Below are 24,323 nucleotides of genomic sequence, written 5' to 3' on the forward strand. Positions count from 1 at the left end.
TCACCGAATTCATCGAATGGACCAGAGGCTTGGAATAAGTTGCGTGTCTACAGTTTCTTGTTGCAGACAAAAATTTCGAGACCGCGTGATTTGTTTGGCCAGGTAAAATTTACGCTACCTATCTACGCCTGCGTTGCCGTCTGTGAAACAACCGAAGTTCGAAACCATGCATGGAGATGTGTATTTCGTAAGATTTACTTTTTCTATTCACTTCTAACCTCAGTACCATTCGCAGTGCTGACGCCTCCGATATCAGAAACGATATATATAGTAAAGACTTCAAAGGACGAATAGGAAATAAAACCGCTACAGAATACTCCCTCATATAATGAATTACATCCGACCTCTAGTTGCGCATCAAATGAATGAATGAATGAATGAATCAATCAATCAATCAATCAATCAAGCAATCAATCAATCAATCAATCAAGCATTCAATCAATATGTTGGTCTGCCTATCTGCATCAATCAATCAATCAATCAATCAATCAATCAATCAATCAATCAATCAATCAATCAATCAATCAATCAATCAATCAATCAGTCAATCAATCTATCAAAGTACCTGCTCTGTAGATTGCAATATATATTAGTGGAAAGCTTGGTTTTAGGGTGAGTAGATTATCAAGTGCAAGAGTAGTAAGTTGGCTCGTAACCGTTGGTTTTAAATAGAGGTACAGTATCAGAAGCAAAATTAGAGAAGAGAAAATTGAAAAAAGTGGGGTGAGTGAAGGATTTTAACATTTGAGAATACCAAAGAAATTATGCGCCGAACTGGACAAAAATCTAAACAGGGAGCAAGTGGTCATCCCAAGGAAGTTGCAATCAACTACTCATATCAGTCCAGTCAGAAACAGCTATAATAATAATAATAATAATAATAATAATAATAATAATAATAATAATAATAATAATAATAATAATAATAATAATAATAATAATAATAATAATAATAATAATAATAATTGGTTTTGGGGGAAAGGAAATGGCGCAGTACCTGTCTCATATATCGTTGGACACCTGAACCGCGCCGTAAAGGAAGGGATAAAGGAGGGAGTGAAAGAAGAAAGGAAGAGAGAGGTGCCGTAGTGGAGGGCTCCGGAATAATTTCGACCACCTGGGGATCTTTAACGTGCACTGACATCGCACAGCACACGGGCGCCTTAGCGTTTTTACTCCATAAAAACGCAGCCGCCGCGGTCGGGTTCGAACACAGGAACTCCGGATCAGTCGTCGAGCGCCCTAACCACTGAGCCACCGCGGCGGGTCAGATACAGCTATATGTTTCCAGATTCGTACGATCCGTATTGCGCCTTATGCGTTGAAGTGGCTAACTTATACCACATGGTATGGGCATGCCAGAACAATCCAGATATTCTGGGAATCAATAACCCAACAACTGAGGACTGCGTGGCGGCGCTGTGCCGCTCACATCAGGACGACCAGCTTTGGCTGGTGAACCGGGCAAGAGCGGCGGCAAAAGCCAATGGGCTCCTGGAATTACGGCCCACCCAACTAACCCCGATTTATTCTGTGCGTTAAATGTCTTTCCCCATTCATTCTCTGAACAACGATATCACGTGAAAATTCCCCGTGGCGAAGACCGATTTGTAACCAGCATATGCGAAGCTAATTACCACGAGCTGCGCGTTGTTTTGTTCTGTGCATCACGCTGTGCAATTAGTATGCACAGCATCACAGTACTGAACAAAAAAATCTTAGGCAGGCCTGTGAGCCACGAGCGCCACACATAAGCAATGTCGGATCGCGACTCAAGTCATAAGCGACGCCGTCACGGAATGAAAGCTGGATATGTGGATAGAGTGAAGACAAGGAATGGGACCGCGGTAATTGTGGCGGCGGCTGGGCACATTAGTCGTGCGTGTGTGGCGTTTGTGGAGCGCCGTGCCAATAGGGCCGCTGGCTTTGCGAGTGTACGCGCCCGTTTTGTTCCGGCACACCACGAAGCGGTTTCTTTCTAGCGAGTACAGCAGAATTTTGTTCTCATGCCGCGAAGCTGCTCTATAGGGAAAGCGTGAAAAGTAGTTCTTACCTGGCGGAAACTATGGCGCATTTAAACTATAAAAAAGCCGAAAAACTTTTGAGGAGCGAGGCGTCTTGGAGGCTGACGTAACGAGAATAAAATGGTGGCGTCGCTTTAAGCGTTACATTTCTTTTTGGCGCGATAGCGTTAATGAGCTCGTGTCGCAGAAAATCCGGCGTCGCTGTCGGCGTCGGCGGCGTCAGCGTAGTTGACCATTAGCGAAAAATCAACGAAAAACCCGAGAGAAGCAACCTAGGAGTCAGGTCGGCCATCTAGGTCACGTGACCATGCGGCGTCATCACAGCCTGCCCACAAGATTGTGAACAAACTGCGCACCGTGGCAGGTGGGAGCTAGAATTTAATAAATGTTCGCTAAAGGTCACTGGCGAACAGCAACCTGGGTCTCACAAGCCCCACCGGTGGCAGCGCCTACATTCGCAGGGCAGTGGCGCATCGCTTAACCGCTGCATCACTGCGCCAGTAGGGGTATGAGCAGTTCGAGGGATCTGTGAATATTAAGTAGAGAACGAACAGTTCTGAATATATGGGCACTAACCCCTTAAGCTATCGCGTCGTATTAAGTAGAGTGGTGAGCTAGGCGAGTCGGTACATGATTGCAGAAAGAAAACCAGCACAAAAGACGGAGACACAGGGCCAGCGTCGCCCTGTGTTCCTGTTCTGTGTCTCCGTCTTTTGCGCTGGTTTTCTTTCTGCGTCATATTAAGGTGGAGGTAAAGTGTCTCCTCCAATTTCTTAACGTAGTCAGTGGTATAGGAACGTGCGCTGTTTTGCTCCTTTCTACGCCCATCCGGTACTCATCCTACAACGCGATCATCCCGCGCCATCGGTTTTCACTGTTCAGCCGTGTTGTACGTAGGCTAACATGAGCTTGCGCGTAGCATGGCCCAAACCCCCGGTTCAATGTGAGGCGGACAGGAGGCTGAACTGTTCTCTCTTGACAATGTTTATATACGATGAACAGGATGACAGAAAGGCGAGGCAAGGTATAGTTGCTTTTAATTGGTGAGGCAATAGCAACGTACTCTCTGCCCCCCCCCCCCCCCCCCCCCCCCCGCACCTAGTTGAAGGCTGTTGGTGTAAAGCACTGTTAATACTCGGCATGCATGGCTCTTCTGAGGACGCGCAGTCGCACACAGTAGTACTTTCAACAATTAAGAAGTGATGAAAGCTTCTTTCACGAATAAGTGGGAGCCTGGAAGCTTGGCGCTGGTCAAAATTCATGCATGGAGCTCCGAATCGAAATGGTGTAGCTTCCTGCTGTGGGCACCACAACGAGTTCAATTTCCGTGAAATGCGAATCGCACGGTGGTCGCTGCCAGTGTGTCGCAGATCGTATTGAGGGCAACACTGCTTTATCGTCGTTGTAATCTCCTGATCACAAGCAAATATGAACTCATTAAGTTAAACTTTATCTCGCATTCTTTCAGTTCCTGAGGCAAGATTATGAAGGATACAAGGCGTCCTTAACTATACGAAGCGAAAGCTTTGCTCCGTTGGAAGGACTTCCTGGTTGGACAGCTTTTTCGTCTTGAAGCTGCAGTCACTCGACTTTCAAGGACACCGCAGGCTGATGATGCAAAAAGCTCGGTTGACCAACTTGTAGCGTTGCAGCACACGTGCAACCCCGCCTAATCGCCAGCAGACCATCGTCGATACCATCTCTCCGCGTTGCGTAACAAACGTGAAATTTTCTTTTCTCTCGCGAAGACTGGATGTATATTCGTGCGCTGCATAGTAGCACATTTTCCGCAAAGGTTAGGAAAGGGCAAACAATGCGTGCGCTGCACAAGGACACTTCTTTAAGTGTTACGATAAGTGTGACTATGCAGCGTATGAATATGCAAGACGGATTTAACCTAGCAACTGGGATCCGCAATGGCTGGTACGGAAATTTAAACTGTGCCTTTAATGCCGGCGGTCACGGGAGTTTGTCTGCCTTTCTTGCGTGAAATCGTCCAGGAATGCGATTTCCTTTTCCGAATTACCGCTTTTAATCTTAATAGGTATCAGTTGAAACAAGTTGGCTTCAAGGTTCTCCGAGGCAAGTATGTTAACCGCCAGGCATAGTGCCGTCAGTCCTATTTGTTTCCGAAGAAAACAGTTGGGGAAATGAATCTTTGTTCCCAACTAGAAAAGTCCGAGGCTTATTAAATGACTGGAAGGGTATTGAGGACAGATGTACAGCCGGAGCCTCGTTCTGTATCAATTGATTTATTACTCATTATCTGGTGCACACGCTTCGCTTATTTGGCAACGGCGAATTTGACAGTAATGCCGGCGATGTTGCTTGCCAGCTTTAAGGCTTAAAGTCAGAGGTGGTAGAACCTAAGCAAGTTAGTGAATCAGAAAAAGAGTTATTACGAAACTCAGCCAGCAGTAATCTTCTTTTGTTTATACTGAGAGCGTCAGGAAAGCAGATATAGAAAAAAGGATGTTATCGTGTCTTTCAGACAGGTTGGTGCGAATCTGATTATGATAGAGTAAGTTTTACTCTTAGTTTTACTCTAAATAAGTTTACAGTGGGTGAGGGAACAAACGCGGGTTAATGACATCCTAGTCGAAATCAAGAGAAAGAAATGGGCTTGGGCAGGGCATGGGATGCGAAGGCAAGATAACCGCTGGTTCTTATGGGTAACGGAGTGGATTCCAAGAGAAGGCAAGCGCAGCAGAGGGCGGCAGAAGGTTAGCTGGGCGGATGAGATTAAGAAGTTTGCAGGCATAGGGTGGGCGCAGCTGGCAAAGGACATGGTTAATTGGAGAGAAATGGGAGAGGCCTTTGCCCTGCAGTGGGCGTAGTCAGGCTGATGATGACGATGGTGAAGTTTTACTCATCTAGGTGACGAGAAAAGCGAATGCTAAAGTTACCGATTTCATAATAAATACCGAGCGAAAGAAACTAAAGTTTACTGCAGGTAGAACCTTTCTTTTTCTTTTCATTGTGGTGGCTGAGGCAAATTGCCCATAAAACGCAATGCACGCCAGCATGGTTTTAGTGTCAAAGCACTGTTTCACGAGGTTTGAGTGATACTTTACCTTGACGGTGTCCTTGGGCAAGCCATAAATAAATAAATAAATAAATATTGCCGCAACTGAAATTTGAACCCGCGGCGGCGCTAACAGATGAGCGTCACTGGCTACTGCACGAGAGCACTAGCTATTGCCGTTTTTCCTTTTTTTTTTACAGTCCATCACGTCGCGTTAAACTGTAACACACATCTCGCGCTGTGCATTGCACACCGTCTTTTTCATCGACTAATACTACTATCAATCGAATAATCGCGCTTTGAGCTATGTGGGGGTAGTGACAGAGATGTGCGCGGCATGCGTTGTCGTGGACAACTTTGTGATAGGAGCGTAGGGCACTAGAGCAATACGCGTTGGTGCTGGCAACGTTGCTGCAGAAACGCGGCACTGGAGCATAGGCCGCCTGCGTACATTGGCCAAATTGGCACTGAGGATGAAAAAGTTGGAGACGCGCATAACTGGCTCCCTGGTTCAGTGGACACCTCAATCGCGCTTTCAGGTACGTGGAGGTGGTGTCCACGTGCAAAAAACTGCTTCCGCGCAGTATTTCGTGCTTAGCAACTCTAAACTGCCAGCCACTTTGTTTTCTCAAAGCCGAGGTGCTCCTGCCCTCTCGCGCTCTTATCGGCGCCAGTAGACACTTTAATATGGGGAAGCAGTAGAGAGGAAGCTAGTGGTATTGACTGAGGACACTGAGGTCATGCTGCGTTATGGATGTTTCGAGCTAGCGTCAGGTAATCGACGTTCAGATTTAGAAAGGGACTTGCCCTTAGCAACGTTTTGGCATCGACTAGCGCTATGCCTATGTGTACGTACATTGTGATTATGTGTATGTACGCAATGTGTACGTACATTGTGATTAGTAAACTGACGGGCGGCGGCCAGTCATGAAGCACTTTTGCAGGCACACAGGTTTGTGTAGTAAGCGCCCTGGATAGCTGACGCTATGGCTCTTGTTGCCACCAATTTTAACGAGGCGCAGCGGAGCCTTTCGAGACTACTTATTTTCGTCTAGGCATTACGTATTCACCTCGCGACCCTACGTGGCTGAATGTGCCGGTAAAAAGCTTTTCTTCAGTGTTCTAAAATCTTCGCGTCAAATGCGAGAGCCGTCCTTCGCGAAGAGATCGCTGGGAGAAACGAAGCGATATGCGAAGCACCTCTGACGAAGCGCCGTGCATCCGTGTATCCGCCGCTATACAGCGCTTCCCGTGACGTACAGGTTTGAGCGCAAGGCGTTGTTCGCGTCTGACAGTCAGATATAGGGGCCTCTATACGCAACTTTGTCTCGCTTATCACGAGCAGACAGCCAAGCGCCCTTACCGTTGTTTTATCGGAATGCGCAGCTGTATCGACTGCCTCGATGGAATCGGCGGTGCGGGGCTGCCGAGGTCGTCGTAGAAAATAAAAACAAAACTTGACAATGAGGGCAGGGTTAACAGCTCGTTTCCTTGGCGGTGCGCTTAAAGACATGCGCTCACTACTGCACCGAGACTAGGGCGGGAGAAGGAGCAAGTTTCCTAGCTACGGGCATTCGGAGCAACTTTGCAGCGGTCAGCGGCACTGTTATTTCGAAACGCCGTTCACCTATACACTCGGTGGTAACGAAGTGGCACGTTTTTCTTTCGCTTTATTTCCTGAGTAGACCTCGAAACACACAAGCGATTGGATTTTGTTGTTTATTGCCTTTTCTGAACTCCGCCCCAAAGGTTTGCCTTTTCTAGTCGGCTTTTGTTTTTTCTTCCTTTTGATATTGCTGAATGTGGCGGGAAGACAGCGTACGATCGACAGGAGAGAGCTAATATTTATTTAAAATCGAACGAGCTTCATCACTAAACCATGAAAAGCTTGTTAGGTCTGCGGAAGCAAATGAAGACGGGCAAATTACTTTAATATTGGGATATCCCACTCACTCACTCACTCCCCTATCAACATGACTGCACCAATAGCTTAAAACGACAACACTGGAAGGTCGAGAGGCAGAATTTTCTTTTAAAAATAAATCACGTATAAGTAATGCTTGTCACAAAGAAAGGCGCCGCAACCTCGTTTCTTTGGCGCACTCGCATGCCATGCAGGTGGCCTCAAGAAATTAATTTCAACACCTTGAATGCCCGGAGAAAATTTGCGAGTACTTTTCGAACCGGCTTCCTAACGATTAGTTCACTGTACAGCCAAACGCGGATGGCAAGGGTTAACCTTCATGCTAAACACAAAACACAACTCAAGAGACGCTTGACGTTAGCGCGTTACAAGCACTTTGCATAAATTCTTGCATCGGGCTTCTACGCAGGTCAAGACAGCTCGTTCAGCCACACTCATGAGATATCCACTTGTTCTTTTGCTCTGCATAAATTAACTACAGCGTTCGTAGCGGACGGCCTTCAAATGCCTGCTACATAACGAACGCCAAAAATCAGCCCGCATTCAACGAAGGTTCTCGGCACCTCAGTAGGCGTTATTTTGTTGCTGCTACCACGGAGATCTCTTTTGTGTGTCTGCATGAAGTAGACTTAGAGGAAAACAAGTTTCCGCACGCCTGCAAACATCCGCACAAAAAAGTGCGCATATTTTGGAGGCCGTCTCATAGTACATTTTTGGCAGGCAGTGAATGCAATGTTAATGAGACCATGTTTGCTTTAAATTTGTCGCGATGGTCATTTCTGCAGACTGGAGTATGAGAAAGAGGGGTCAGATTGCATTGTCTTGCTCGCCTCGCAGACGAGGCTCTGTCCCACAACGAGCTTTGCGTTTCTCCTGAAACGAAACAGTGGGCGTGTGAAGCAAGCGAGGAGGGCAGAGGAAACGCGGGGCACAAAGTGTACACGGTAGTGGCTGCACAGTTTTTCCTTAAGCGCGACCATGGAGTTGCCCGGGCAGCACATTTGTGCCTCGCTTGCCACCTTCGCGCCATATGTGCACTCTAAACGTTGTTCTGCTGCTATATATAGGCAGATCCGACCGCGTTTCTTTGTGTAGACGATCCCATAGCGGCATTTTGACGACTCTTGTTGGGCCAAGCATATTGCGCCGACATTAGGGCGGAAGGGACAAGGAAACGAGGCGCTTAGGTGAAGTATCCAAGTTGTCCTTGGATGAAGCGTTTAAAGGAAAGAAAAATGAAAGGAAAAGAGCTGATGTACTGCGCTAATTGGCGGTAATGAACGGGGGAGCGGGTCGGCGCATTTGCAGTTAATGACTAGACTGAATTGATCCGACATGGCTAAAGCATGTGTTGGAAAAGGGAGTGTATTGCTGAAAAAAAAGAACAGGAAAATAATAGCGTTTTCCGTCAAGGGAGAAAGAAAAATATATATTCTTGGTCTGTCTCGTCGCCAGGGGCAAGCGCCCACCAAAAAAAGGGGGGGGGGGGGGGCAGCTGTATGAAGAGGCATCAATTTGTTTGTTGTTTTATAGGAAATGTGTCAAAATATTGGTTTTTGTCTCATGCTGTTTTGGTGACCTCTTTTAGAAAGCCTAGGCTAGAAAGATTCTTGCCAGGTTTGTAGCTATGCAGACCAGATCTGAAGCACTTAACGATCGCGTTAGTTCATTCATATAATATAGAGATAAGATATATTCGCCTGCCCGAAGAAAGGTGTTGTTCAGAGCAAAACATTGGGTACTCATTCTTGCATAAGAACAATGAGAAATGGGTGTTATTACTGCTCAATTGTCGCTTAAAAAATGGCACGGCAGGTTCCCAATTTTATACTTAAAAGGAAATAATAATTACTTTAATCTTATGGTGCTTTTGCAGTGAAACCGTTTTGAGGGCAGCGAACAGTACATGAGCTCGCGGTTTAGCTAACCATTCTTAACGAGTTTATAAATAATGAAGAGCCTAGTTTCCTTTCTTTCTGTCAATTTTTGACGCTATATTCATTAGCATGGAAGGAGGGGGAGAGGGGGTCTCGTTGATTTCTGCAAATAGAGAAACAATTTACATTGCGCAAATGGAAATGTCCCCTTCTTAGCTCCGCCTTGAAGAGTTAGCCGACAGTTGTATTTAATACCAAGGACTCCGATGAGGAATCAGCAACGAATGATCGAGGGTGCAGAGTGCAGCGCTCAGGCTGCCGTTACGCAGACAAGTAGGCTGTTTTTATATTCTGGCATAAATAGGCTAAAAACAGTATCTTCCGCAATAATATCTGATATCTGCGTCATTGCATTAACGATCGCTCTGTATACTTGATCTCCAAAGTTGCTAAGTGCTTTGCTGAACTTCTGAAAAATACACTTTTCATTAAAAAAAAAGCAGTAATAAGTGTATACTTTTGCAACCAAGCGGTTCTCATATCGCTTTCGTTTGTTGCACTGTAGTTTGACCATTCGTGCTTCAAAACTTAGCATTCTTGAATGAGTCGCAGTAAAAGGCACTAATAATCTTTCACGTGCATAAAGAGGCGTGAGGGGGTTGTTCTGTTCTAGCTTAATTTTTTTATTACTCGTCACGGATGATGTGCTTTCTCCAGTACCGACAGCTGTGCTCGTGGATACCCTTGCCGACGCGGTAGTGCCTCGGGTTCAGCTCCATGTGGAAACGGGGCTCCTTCCGAATACTTGGGCCACGGCGTACCATTCACACTTGGTGGGTTTCTGCAGAATATAGAGAAAATAAAAGAAAAAATGGGCGAAGGCTGACATGTGCTGCATCTGGAACAACGTCACGCTGATTCTTATGAAGCGAACACCAAAGCTTTAGCAAGATGTTGCTTCGAAGATCCCTTGAAAGTCAGATTAGGCAGTAGATGGTAGGTGTACTTTAAATATTAATAAAAAAAAAACACGGTGAAAAAAAAAACCCTGAAATTTAAATCGTGTGTTAATGGAAACGCTTTCCAGTATGGCTTGCATGATCGCTCAGTGGCTTTCAGGAACGCAGAGACTTACGTAACAACCTTACGGCGTTGTCGCAAGGATCGGCCGACATTACGCAGCAGTTGTTGGGTTTACAGCCATTGCTTAGAAACGCCTGGCTGGCTCGGTCGTGTATACTTGATGCGATGCTACAAACCGTCTTACTCCCAATATGAGGTGCGACGAAGCGACACAGGATGGAGAGTGTGGCCGTTGCGGCATCATCGTCACCTTTCAGGACCACGCCTCTCGGATACCAACGGAATCATTAGAGAAGCACTGTAATTAGCGCAACCAGTGCGCGACCACGAACAGGTCCATTTTAGACCGAGATAAACTTATTTTGAGGAGTTTAAAACTGTGCACTTTACACCATACTGTTTTTTGTGACTTCATTTAAATCACGTGTAGAAACAAAGTCTGACCCTCTGCAATGAAAAAAATCTCGCTCAGTAGTGTACTGATGCTTGGGTAAGAATAGCGTACCCAGGCAAATGACCATGGGAGCTGACAATTTTGTTTTCACATTTCTTTGTAACTTCAACAACCATCAGTATTAAGTACTGTGTAAGTAACACTAGCTTGGAATTCCGCATTCTGATGCTCGGTAAAAATTAGATTCCAAACTAACAGGCATGAGAGACATGTAACAATTTTTGTAATAAGGGAGCAATTACGCATTGGCATCCACCCAAGCGCAGCCATACGGCTACAAAGGTAAGCTATATGGCTACAAAGGAAAGATATACAGCTTTGTCAGAAAATTCGGCCTATACCGGGGTCCGGACAAGGACGAATTTTATTTTAACTGCAATGTTTCTGAGAAAGCTATATAGGAGGAGGAGGAGGAGGAGGAGGAGGAGGAGGAGGAAAGGCAGGGAGGTTAACCGGAGGAATAACCGGCTTGCTACCCTGCACGGGGGGGGGGGGGGGGGAGGGGGGGGAAGGGGGGGGGAAGGGGATAAAAAGATGGAGAAAAGAGAGTAGTAGGAAACTGAAGTTCGGCGTAGCATTCGGTACGCTCACAGCCTATCGTGCAGGCCAGAAGTCTTCAAGAAGCGGAGCAGTGCCTTGGAGGCCTCACCGCCGACGATAAGGCTATATAGCTTTCCTGTGTAGCCCTATGGCTGCGCTTGGGTGGATGCCAATGAGTAATTGCTCCCTTATTACAAATCTACTCCACCTTTGGGGGTTCCTCTAACCATTTGACCATAACAATTTTTGCTGTAACATTTCTTTACCACTTCGATTTCTTTACCCTTTTGACTAGAGGCACTATTCAGAAGGAGTCCAGGCGCGCTGCAGTTGTTCAAATACGCGCCTAAAACTGCTCCCGTCAGTTGCTGGAGCTGCAACAAACCCGAGATCACAGTCTGAGAAATTAGAGGCGGGCGTTTGGCTGATAACATGCCTCGTGCAAGTACTATCGATTCAACCCAGTTAGCTGACGCACGTGGCTTCGGCAGCCCGCGGAAGCTCTTGCCTATAAACGCCGGCGGGTGCTGGAGCTGAAACAAACCCGAGATCACAGTCTGAGAAATTAGAGCCTGGCGTTTGGCTGATAACATGCCTCGCGCAAGTACTAGCGATTGAACCTAGTTAGCTGACGCACGTGGCTTCGGCAGCCCGCGGAAGCTCTTGCCTATAAACGCCGGCGGGTGGCTTGGAAAAGCATTGAGGGTACCGCGACTGTGGACAACGGCAAAGCTTCCAGTGACCTTACTACGGGTGCGTCTAAAAAAGGCTTGTTCCTCTCACAAGGCTGTGCGTCATGGCGCTGCGGCCGACACGACAAATTTCATCACAGGATGTGTGTAACATAAATCGCTTGGTAACGTGCTATTAGGGCTTCTACTACTATGTTACCCTCTAGCCTAGTGGAATAGGTTCTTGGACCTGTGACAGAACAAATGGTACACATATTCGTTGCTTGTGAAAATGAAAACGAAAAAAAGCGAACGTGCCGCTTTTCGTTGATAATCTTAACGGCAATCACCTCTTCTACCTCTCATTATGGCCGCTGTAGACTTGAAGGGTTTGATGGACACTTAAGCTCCGCCTTAATAGCATGACACGACAGCGTTAATGGTTATTTGCTGCTTTAATTCTTAATTCGTACCTCTTTCGAATCACACAACTCGTTAGAATACATCAGTAGGCATACCAGACCACGTGATACACCACAAGGCACAAAAGGTCTCCCTTTAACAAAGTCGAACGAACGTGCCTTAGTGGCCTAGGGATAGCGCGTCTCACTGGCAACCCAAGGGTCATGTGTTCTATTCTCAACTAATTACCCTAATTTTCTTTTTAACTTTAATTAGTTTACATCCTTATGTGCCATAATGACATGCCAGTGATGCTACGACCTAGTCGCAATTTAACTTTAAATCTAATTACCTTAATTCCTCAGCTGTAGGTGTGACGTCACAGCACTCTCGACCGATCCTGAATTAGTGCGACCACGTCCGCTTTAACGCTGTCTCCTTAAAAAAACAAACACTGCGCTGTATCCACATCACGACAGATATCACCCCGGCGGATCGAGTCGGAAAAAAGTCGAAAAGCGAGAATCGAGACCGCCTGTGTGTCCCAACGAGTGCGTACTGTGTCGAAACACGCTCTGGGTCCTGCAGACACGCGTCCCCCTTTGCGTCACCAACGAGAAGGCGTCGAGGCAACGAGCGGAGTGGGGCGTCGGAGGCGATCGCGGTACTATACGTGTCATCGACGCCACGGCACGCGTGGAGCGCTCGCAGATAGCGCCAAACTTGCCCCACAATCGCTGCGGGAAAGGTTTGCAAAACATTCGCTGAGCGGCCCGACAACTGTGGGGACAGGGAACGCTGGTCGCTGGCGCGTGGCTGGGGAGCGCGCTTCGCGGAAATGTAAACTGGGTAACTGCCAAGATAGTAAGTTGAGCCGGGTTTAAAGGAGCAAAAAGCGGCCAAGAGCAGATTGTGCGCAAACACGCAGTTCAACGTTGCGTAAAGCTTGTAATTTGTAACCGAGCAAACGTGCCTAAGTAGACGAAAGTCACGGCTTTTCACGCGTCCCATTACGTTTCGGCGGATGCACGAAAAAAAATAAGCCAAAAATGCCGCCCTAGTCCCATAATTTCGATGAAGAAAATACCATCATGGGCCGTACTCTGTAACTATCTATTCGATTTCCTATTCCGTTTGGCCGTGTCGTCAATGCGACGAGAGCAGCACCGTGTTGGAATGTAACCGCCAGTCGCAGACACAGCCAGTTGGGTCGCGACGTCGCCGCTAGCGAGGCTTCTGTCGCCGTGTCCAGTCAATGAGGGGGCATTGATCCAGTCAGGTTGAGCCACTCGGTTCATGCGTTGCCAATTCATAGCACAGAAAACGGCAAGATTTTTTGCCGCGACTGGATTAGAGGCGATAAAGCTTGTCCGGCGTGCCAATGCGCCAAACGCGTCGTCTAACTCTGTCATTAGTAGGCGCCGGTCCGCGAGTAGATAATGGGCTGGAGACGCTTTTATCCAAGCAGGCGGCATCATGGGAGTGCTCCTGTGGCGACCAGCGTGACGTTTTCTCTGACGTCACGTACCGACCTATGGCGAAGGACGAGATGGAATGGGTCGTTACAGGATGCGGCCCCAGTTCGCCGCGCGTTCTTAACGAAATGAAGACCATGTAATTTGTGAAAACGGTCTAGTTTTCGTTTGTCAGCGGTTTAGTAACAATTACGGTGCAAGGGAAGAGGGTGGTTCACGTCGGTTTGTGTTGCCATTGTCGCCGGCACAGCCCACCGATACGCTCGACCTCTGCAGTGTTGGGACGTCTGGGCGGCAAGCAGTTTTCTGCGCAGACAATTATTCGACATCAAGCCTACCAGACTGCAAGTATTCCTTTCTTTGCTGAGCGCGACAGGCCTGTTTACAATCACCATTTGCAACGTCCGCCTTAGTTATTTGCGATTTGCACACTGCGCCTTTCTTAGCCCATCTTCCTCCGCCCCGTGTCCTGTTCGTGCGATCACAAGCCATGTAAAGCTCAGCCAGTAGATCTACCATGGCCATGCATGTCAAGCTCTTGGCAGCTTATCAATGACATCTCCCAGTTCCTCAAACTGAGCTTGACATGACCAAGCTTCACCAATGCGGGCATTGCAAAAGGTGATCGGACAGTCGTGTCGCTGAATGCCCGGGCCTTTCAGGGGAATTTACATGACATTGAAATCTGCCTTATCCCCTATCCCCTGCTTGTTTTCGCGACCAATATTGATGTTGGAATTCTGCCATAGTCATTTACGAAAAAGTGCCATAGCTTTAATACAGATAGGCAAAGGATAAAGAAAAAAATGATTTATGGATGGCTACAAGCCATCACGCTTGCTGGTGTGAACAATAAGGTTTTCGCAAAAGTGCAATCGAATCACTTGCAGCTTTCAATGTTTAGATTTAATGTTCAATGTTTAGTACCAGACGTGTACTTTGACGGGCGATTAATTACGTCTAACCTACGTGTTGCTCGTAGAGTTATGCAGTGTTCTTGCGACCCTCAGGAGCACTTAGCAACACTGCAAAATCGACCTTGAAAAGGCGTGGGATTGAGGGCGCCATTCGTTTCTTTTCTTTCTTTTAGACCACGTCAGTATTGGTTCAGTTGTTTCGAATATCGTATGTAACAATTTGTTCATACGCTTTATCGTACTTGGTTGTCTCTCACAACCAGAGTCCGTTCCGTACCCTGTGAAACAAGGTTGGCAGTTGTCTCCACAGTTCTTCGCTCTGTACTTAGTACCGTAGTGTTTGAGTTTTCTGAATAGTGGTGCCGTTTGTGGTTTTTTGTATTCTAGGTAATGAGCTCAAGGTTCAGATGCACATTATCTCGCGTTTTCCTGCGCTAACAAGCCAAGCACAGATGAAGTTGTTCGTTTAACAGAGGCGTTTGGCGCAGTTTCAGGGGCTGGGATCGATCCTTCCTGTGGTTGTGGTTTGTGGTTTTGGATACGGGGATCTACATCTACTTAATATACTAGTGCAGCGTAAATGCGTAAGCCGCCCAAGTACCCTGGCGTCGCATTAAGTGCATGTAAACATAGCATGGATTACTGGAAATAACGCATGTCAACTATACAGCACTCCGCCCAGATTTCTGCCCCTCGTGGTCTCTCGGTATTCGGTAAGGCAATGGCCTGCAACCTGTTTCTGTCTACTAAAATTTATTACACACTGTAAACAAATGACATTTTACCAATATACCTCAAGAGTAAAATATATAACAGCGGTATATTACCGGCACTCACCTATGGGACAGAGAGCCGCCGCGGTGGCTCAATGGCTAAGGGCGCTCGGCTGCTGACCCGAAAGACGTGGGTTCGATCCCGGCTGCGGCGATCGAATTTCGATGGAGGCGAAATTCTAGAGGCCCGTGTACTGTGCGATGTCAGTGCACACTAAACAACCCCAGGTGGTCGAAATTTCCCGAGCACTTCACTACGGCGTCCCTCATAGCCTGAGTCGTTGTGGGACGTTAAACCCCCATTAACACTAAACCAAACCTATGGGGCAGAAACATGGAGGCCAACGAAAAGGATTCAACGTAAATTTAGGGCAACGCAATGAGCTACGGAAGGACAAATGAGTGGTGTAGCGTTAAGGGGCAGGAACCGGGCAGAATGGGCCAGGGAACAAACACCGGTTAACGACCTCCTATTCAAAATCAAGAAGAAGAAATGGGCTTGGGCATTACAGGTAATGCGAAGGCAAGACAACCGATGGTCGTTAAGGCTAACAGACTGGATTCCAAGAGAAGGCAAGCGTAGCAGGGAATGGCAGGAAGTTAGGTTATCGGATGAGGTTAGGATGAGGATGAGGATGAGGTCGGATGAGGATGAGGTTATCGGTTATGTTATTGGATCAGGTGGACGCGGCTTGCACAGGACAGGATTAATTGGAGAGACTTTGGGGAGGCCTTTGTCCTGCAGTGGCCGTAGTGAGGCTGATAATGATGATGAAAATGATTCATTGTGCTAGATTTTATACACAGCGCTTTCACAGAGTGCCTGCGACTTTCTTGGGGTATTTGCCTTTTGATTCTATGAGACGTGATAACATTTTCCGGCCGCTCAGCGCTGGCTGATTTGGTTTAGGCCATCTTTATATGTAGAAGATTGTGTCAGGTTTGATATTTTGCTGAGACACTTCACACCCGATAGTTCGTACGTTCTTGCGAGTGAGTTCGGTTAGTATTTTTATGACCCTTATTATGTCCTCTTATATGTGTCATTGTCCTTGATTATAGAGGTTAATGCGTAGGGTGTATTTTGCTGTCGGTTTTTTCTGGTTCGTTTTTCCGCTCGGTTCTTATTATCATTGTCGGGGAAACGTATGTCCAGAGATATGATTTCTATGATATTCACTCTTCCTATGTACTACTCTTCAAATTTCGGTCTGCCTGGACAAGACGCAATTCTTAGAGTACGTAAAACGCCCTCTCACCGTATACAAAGACTTTCTCCTTTAAACTGCACACTAGGACATTTTCCGTTAAAACATTGCAAGAGAAAAAAAAGGGCATTTTTGTGTCTTCGGTAAATTTCCATCTCTGTGATACTCCAAAAAAATTGAGCCTTTATGCTTCATCAGTTTTAAAGACGCAAAACTATTCGGAGATTATCTATAGCGAATATTGATAAAGTGAATAAATTTCGCAGCCTTTCTGCACGATACCTTAACTGCTCTGAAATATGTTAATTAACCCTTAGGCATGCTCTTTCTTTTCGGATTGCACAGCCCATGGAGAACTCTCATGATGGACCGGCACTGTGAATCTGTTGTTGCTACAAAATCCCAATACAAAATCCCTGGTAAATTCATGCCCAGAAATATATCAGAAAGGGTGGCACTCCCTCCTGGTGATGTGCTCTGCCTTGCCACCATTCTAGTGCTTTGTAGCTTGGGCATGTCTTGCTCTGAGATGGATTAGACATTGCTTCCGTAATACTTTGTTAAGGGTTTAGTCGCTGACAGTTCTAGAGCTTTCGTACCTGGGAATCTCTAGTTATGAACTTGATTTCATACCGATTACTACAGGCTTTGTATATAGTTCCACATAGCCGTGCGCAGTGTGGGGAGGGAGGGGCTTATTAGGCAAGGAGGAGGGAGGTGCAAAATTAGTCCCACGTTGTTCTCCCTTACCCAGGAGGCGTAAACAGGTACTACCATGAACATTAGCCCTAATTAACGAAAAATCCTGTGCCGGCCTGTGTTACATTATTTGATTGTAATAAATACCATACTTAAGAGAAAAAGAAGGGCGATGTGGAGCATAGAAATGTTGCCCGTTTCCGCGTATTAGTTTTAAGTCCGATTCCAAGATTTCCTTGCTTTTGGTTATTTTCACCAACACGACACTGGTCTCTGTTTTTTCATGCAGTATTGAAAAATTTTACATATTTGAGCCAAATTCACTTACCTTTCAGGGTATCTTTTTGGTTAATTTCTTCCTGTACTTGAAATCAAGGGGCGCACAAAGTTTGGACTTTGTTGGTAAAATTTCATTTCGTCCTCCTTGAGCCGGTAGCAATCCGAGCGAGACTGAGGTAGAGAAGGCGCTGAAAAGTCGTTATTGAAGGGTAGGGATTTTTACCGGCCCGTAGAGAATGCTGAGCATGTAGAGGGTGAGGGTTTGGGAAATAAAGCTTCCACCGCCCGGGCCATCCGGATAGCAGCGGCAGTTGAGTTGTAAAGTTATACAGAATTAAAATGGGGTACTCAACTAAGAGCTCCATTCTCTGGAGTCCGTCTCCAACAGCTGTCCATAATAAAGTTTTTCCCTCTTTCACACTATCTCGTGGCAGTGAAAGGCAGAGAAGAAGAGGCTAAGATTAAAAAAAAAAAAACTTCGTGCAGTCACGAAACAACAGTCTTTAAGAAAGGCATCTATTCTAAAGACGGAAACGCAAAAGGTTGAAAATCTGGAACTGCTACTAAGGGCAGACAAAAGACCGGACATGCTTGTCAACGTCAGCGACACTTCACCGTGCGTGCATTATTTCAGCATGTTTATAAGCTCTTGGCAAAGAAAGTATAGGTGCGGAAGCCTTGATTTTCGATGCGGGTCTGTCAGATGTCGGAAGGCATGACTGTGAAGGCCAAATGAGACCTTCATCTCTTATTTAGTCATAGTTTACCTGCCAATATTGATGCATTATATAGTAATAAAAGCCTTTCGTTCTCCTTATTCTCTCCTCTTCGGTAATGCTGCTTGGCTGTCACTGATGTAAATAAAAAGGCACAACACTTTTCACAACTGTATGGGGGTATCGACGATCTGCTGGGGCATCTAGCATGAAGTTACCCAGAGAGAAGGATATCTAATAACCTAAGTAAACGATGCAGCTTCGGTACCGACTAGAAATCAGGATGAGTCGATAGATTGAATTCATCATCACGGTGCAAAATAGAAATACATCATTTCAGGTCTCACCCATTTTTGGGCGAACGTTATCCAGATGTCCATCACCTGCTTGCTGAAATTGATTTCTTCATCGGGGTAGTGGTAGTCGCACCAGACGGCAGGCCCACAACAAATGGGAACTCCTCGAAATGGGCCACACCCCATCCACTGCCCCATGGTGCTGCGAGCGGAGCGGAACGTGAAATAGTAGTAGAAAACATCTCCACCCCCGCGAGACACGGCCTTGGCGAAGTAGTTAACGGGGCAGGTGAAAGCATAGTCACCGACGGCGTCCGACGCCGTCGTCAACACTACCGATGTGTTGGGGTTTTGCAGGTGGCTAAAGTAAAAACCCCCTCACTCCAGTTGGCGTCTTGCCCATGAGGTGCTGCTGAAACAAAAGATTAGGTAGAAGCTGGCTCATCCTTCGACAACTCGACGACTCCGCCGTGCGGGAATATCTCAGGAGTGTGGTGGTGAGAAAGACGGAGCCCTCGTCCCTGTTGGTGCCTACCAGCACTGGCGTGCTGCTGTCAAAGTCACCGTTCTCGAAGCTTTTGACGGGGTCCTGGGGCAAAAAAGTCGTCGCCGTAGCTAGGAAAGAACGTGGTTGTGTGCTTCTTGCCGTAGAGTTGTTGAACAGCTTCCAAATGGCCTCTCCGGAAACGTTGTTTCTTAAGCACTGCATAATGACCTTGTAGTCCTGCTGGAAGTTCCACGTTGGTTTGGTGCAGTCGACTTGCTTCGCTATGTCCACTATCTTCTTGGGGTCCGCTGTCGGTGTTGTCACCGATTCTCCAGTAAGGACTGCCACTCTGCATGATAACTCTGCTGGCGATGCCTCTGGCGAGTGGCGACACGAGGAAGTAGCCCACGGACACTGCACCGGCGCTCTCGCCAAAGAGCGTATCTTGTGGGGGTCTCCGCCGAATGCCATGGCGTTCTCCTTGATCCACTTGACGGCGAGAAGAGTGTCGTGAAGCCCCTGGTTACCTGGAGCATCGGCACCTTCCCGTTGAAGAAGCCGAACGCGCCAATCCTGTAGTTCATACTGGCATAGACCAGGTCACCGCGGGATGCTAGGACAGCGCCATCGTAGATATCCCAGTCGCTGGAACCCACACTGTATCCGCCTCCGTAGATATTTACCATAATGTTCTTCAGGGAGCAGTTGCAATCCTCCTGAGAGCAGGGTGGTGTCCACACGTTCACGTAGAGGCAGTCCTCGGATGCAGGCCGCTTGCTTTCGGCCCAAGACACGGGAAAAGGTAGTTCCGACTGTAGGACGGTGGCGGTAGTTCGGTCGCGTTGCGGACGCCGCTCCACGGTTTTACAGGGACAGGCTTTTTAAACGCAGCTCTCCCACGGGTGGCTGGGCGAACGGTATTCCGAAAAAGGTTGTCGATAGGTCTTCCCATGACCATCTGTGTGTTTCCGCGTAGGATTCCAGACTTCGTGTAGGCAGCACGTCTTCAGATGGCTGTTCTTGACGTAAACAAGACGAGAAGACAGGATACAGAAGTAGCAATACAGCAGCCCTTCCCATGACGACGGGTAAATCTGAAATTGAAATACAAATATATTTCTTCGTGTCATTCTTTGATTTATTTGGGTCAATTTTTCTTACATGTTTTTCTGTAAGCGTTCCTTTCGGTTCTTTAGCGCTTTGAATATACTATATCTAGGTGACGAGCATTTTAGACCTTCATATGTCCGCGCATATCTAACCAAGCGAGTGCTTTCTAGCTAACTGCCTGGTCATGTTGCTAAACTGAGCGCATAATCTCGCTAATGTTTTTCGTCATTCATTTAACAACTCAATGGCGTAAAACGCCCGCGTAATTCTCTTGCAATCGTTCAAATACATTACAAGAAATAACTCATTAATTCGTAACTTGAGGTACTTAGAAAAGCTTATGTAAGGTTGCTTTTTATGCAGAGCAACCTGCTGTAAACCACGTACAGCGGTTTCATTTGCATATTAAGGTACTTTACAAACCTTTCCTGAATTTCAACGTGTTCATCAGGTCTGTACACAACAAAAACTTCCGAAGAAATCCTAGCTGTCCTGTTTCTTTTTTAAATGTGTTGGTATCTTATGTGGCGTATGTTTTGCCAGGCAAGTCCTCTTTTATTAAATAAAAGGGCACGAGGACAATTTTGTTCAGTTATTGTTCTCAATAAAAATTAGTCATATGGCTCTTTCTGACTACACTGAAGTTTGTCCGGCAGCAAAAAGCTTGTTTATCACCGAGAAAATTGGATTTAGGAATCTTCCCGCCAGTCTATTCAAACTCGCGACTCCTTTGCCGAAAAGAACTGATTGCCACCGTTTTGAAGTGAACGGCTGTGCAGCGTAGCCTTTGAGGTCCATGCAAAAAATCTTTGCGGAAGCATGAATTTTACTTGTGATATCGCCCGATGATGGAAAGACCTGCACTGCGTTTTTGGTCTTTTTTAGCTTACAGAAGCTCTGGTCTGAACAAGGGGTCTCTTTTTGATTACAACGCGATGCCCTATCGATGCAGGTCAGAGTCTACTTCTCTCACTGTTTTTTTTTAAAATAATTCCACCGTTGGCTGGTTTCTTTTGAACGAAAGGAAAGGACACATCACGAGCATGCTGTAAAAAAAGAAACAACGATTATATAAACACATCACGGTGAAGTAGACTGTACTTGAATAGCGAGTGTTACATGTGCTGGCTAAACCTCTATCTGCTGGCTCAACGTGTAGTCTGCTTTATTAGTCGAACAAGTATTAAAAGTTAAAGCGGGACGCCTAGAGACTTCATCAATATCCCTAATCAGAACTATACTACTGAGGTTACGAATGACGTCACCAATTGCGCTTGAAAGCGCAGGAAATAAAGATGAAGTCACTGAAACCACGGTGCAAAAGTGCGTTTAAGAGTGATCGAAAAACAGTCAACACGATCTACAGAGACCGCGATAACTTGTTCGTAGGGGCAAATGAAAGTGGAAGGAAATCTTCTCTAACCTGCATTATGACATGTGCCAATGCGCCGATTAAGAGGCATCGCAGGTTATAGAACAGACTCGAGCTGAGGATATTTTGGAGGAAAATAGTACTATGAAATGGGCAGGATATGCAGTGCCAAAAAAATGATCGAGTAGAAACCAAACAATAAAGTGTCAAGTGAACGCCAAACGAATGAAAGCGTAGTCATGACTTCATATGACGTCGCTTCATGTGACTGGAGAGTCATATGAAGCAACAAACCCTATGAATTTGCGCACCGTGGCTGCTCCGGCTGGTGCAAATCAGATCACCTGCAGGTCATCGAGATTTGCGTTTATCCTGCTGTGAACTTAACATTGATGATGATGATCGTGGTCATGGTGATCATGACGGCGACGCTAATGGGGACGAAGAGGCATTGTTGTGCTTGAGAAACAGAAGCATTTGCGTGCCGGCGTGCAGGCTCACCTGTGGTCCCTATGCCCGAAAAGAGCGTCGCTCCCGGCCCATTCAAGGACGCTGCGCTCATACCTGTGGGCCGCCTGTGCGGGCGCCCGGCCACGCGGATGGAAGAAAAAAAAAAGCCAAGAGCTATCTAGGTTAGTTCCTATATATACGCTCGCTGCACTGAGATTGGCTCAGCGCGTTCGCTTGTCAGCATACGTGACCTGAATCCAGAGTAGGCAGCGAAAGTGTTCCCTCTCTCTGTCGTGTTAAAAAAATATAAATACTAAAATAACGCCCTTAAGAGCACGCGCGAAAGCGTTCTTATTCCTTGTGCTCTCTTAGCTCTCAGTATTATCGGTCAAGAGCGCGTACCGACCTTCGCTGCTCTTCTCCATGGCGAGGCTAGACGTTTTAGCGGTCACTGTCACGGTCACTCAGAATTATCTGACTTGACTCTCTATCCTACTGATATCTATCCTTTCTTAAGCAACTCGCTGATATTAACAAAAATAATCCGCATGAACAATGTGAACTTTAATAGCCGAACAAACACACGTGGAAGTATCAAGAAGAATACAAAAGTACACAAGCGCCTCTCTTCACTTGTATTCTCTTCTACGTCCGCGTGTGTTCGTTGCGCTAGTAATGTTCCCATGGACTTCCTACTAGCCCGAGCCACCACACAGCCATGAACAGTGCTTGTTCCCATAAAGCAGTAGCGGCGCAGCGACGCTCTTCGGATGAGGAGCTTAATTAACACCTGTTGTTGCCAATGCGGTAACAGCTGCTAATTCCTCAAGAATAGGGCGAAGCAGAAAAAAGACCTGAATTGTAAATAAGAAAACGTAGTAGCAAGGTGTAGGAGCAATAGGTGCAAATTTTTATTTTGCCCATCAACAATCAAACAGTTCATAATAAGATCTTTCAAGGACGCTACCATCACCGACGCTTGACATTGTGGTAAGGTTTTGCTACTTTTACTTCTTAACGATTGGTCTTCGGTTACCACAGCGGACAAGCAGCCTTATAATTCTCTGGTTATCACGTGCGGGACGAGCTATCTTGGCTATGTTTTATGGACGTGAACTAGACAGCATGTACAGGAGGAGAACATGCTCTGACGAATTTACGCATACCGGGATCAGGACGGCTCGCGACGGTTTAACCGCATTATCTCGAGAGGTCAGCGTCATGTTTAAACAGCGTGGCGAGCGACCGTGGTCATTCTCACCCCGATGATTGCCATGGTCGCGTGTAGTTATCACTGCAGCCAAGTTTCCTTTGCTTTAAGACCTTAAGTTCGTTTCATAAAGAGCTGGCTTTGGAAGCCTTCATCATTTGCTTTGCACTCTGTGTGTGTGATGGTTGCCGTCCATATAGCGCATGCTTCCAGCCAGCCATGGCTTGGGCAGTTCGACCGCGGAAAAGATTACGCCCTCCTGTCGAGCCACCCACTGACGGCAGTGGCATGACTCCGAATGTGGGCCTTAGCAGAGAAGAAATGCCGAGCCAGGAGCTTTAACTTCTCTCATTATTCTGCCCTTAACGCCAGCGGTCAGTCAGCAGTGGCCCTAAGTGCCTCAAGCATGTTGTGACTCCGTTGGAGAAAACGGTGAAATATGACTCGAGCAGTACTATCGTGTAGCTGACATGAGTAATTGAGATAACTGGACGAAGTCTACTTTGTACTGTAAGGCCTCGCAAGTACATAGTACGGGAATGACGGAAACGCGTTGCGCTAGTAAGTTTCAGCACATGATTCTGAATGCACCCTATATAGCCAGTATCGTTTGTAGCTCTTGTGCCCCTTCCATTCAGAAATTTACAGTGCCAAGGAGATGTGCTGAGCTTCATCGGGCCGGCATACCTGTTCAAGTCATCCACACAACTGTACTAGAAAGATCACTCACAAATTACGCTTGTGAAAGTATTAAACAGATCCCACTTGAATGCGTCCCACGTCACCGGAATAGAGAGCTGAACTGCGGGTTCGCTCAGATATCCAAAACTCGAATGAGCAAATGACTGCTTTCATGGAAGAATTTAAACGCCTGTCCGGTGCATCGACCGCGAGATGGCTCAGAAGGAATAATTTTTTGATATGATGCGTTAAGTGGCCACATTTTGCCGGTCTTATACGCAACCCATCAAATATTGCAGCTGATTCCATGGCCAAAGTGTCCGAGATTGATTTGACCCCCACGAACGAGACCTATAATACAAGAGATCATTGCGAGTATTCTCAGCTAACCTCCTGGATGTCATGAGTGCCGGTAGCGATATCCTGTGGACGGTCATTCACAAGATTGTTCGTGAGGAACTTCGTCGACATTGTCATTGGCACATGGGTATGAGATAACGACACTCACGGACAGCTTCCACGAAAAATACCAGAATGCACTCGGCTACTTCCGCATCGATGACTCCAACCCAAAAAGCACAGGTCATAGCTTTGCCTCAAAGCGCTCTCCTGGGCCTTGACGCAGCGTCTAAAGCCCTCGTTAAAGCCAA

At 46.7% G+C, this 24,323-nt stretch overlaps 1 pseudogene; it reads right to left on the minus strand.

Moving 5' to 3' along the window:
- Window positions 1-9,619: 9,619 nt before the first annotated feature.
- LOC144094497 (acetylcholinesterase-1-like) lies at window positions 9,620-23,058 on the minus strand (annotated as a pseudogene).
- Between the last annotated feature and the right edge of the window lie 1,265 nt (window positions 23,059-24,323).

The sequence above is a fragment of the Amblyomma americanum genome, chromosome 6 (assembly GCF_052857255.1).
Source record: "Amblyomma americanum isolate KBUSLIRL-KWMA chromosome 6, ASM5285725v1, whole genome shotgun sequence".
Lineage (NCBI taxonomy): Eukaryota > Metazoa > Arthropoda > Arachnida > Ixodida > Ixodidae > Amblyomma > Amblyomma americanum.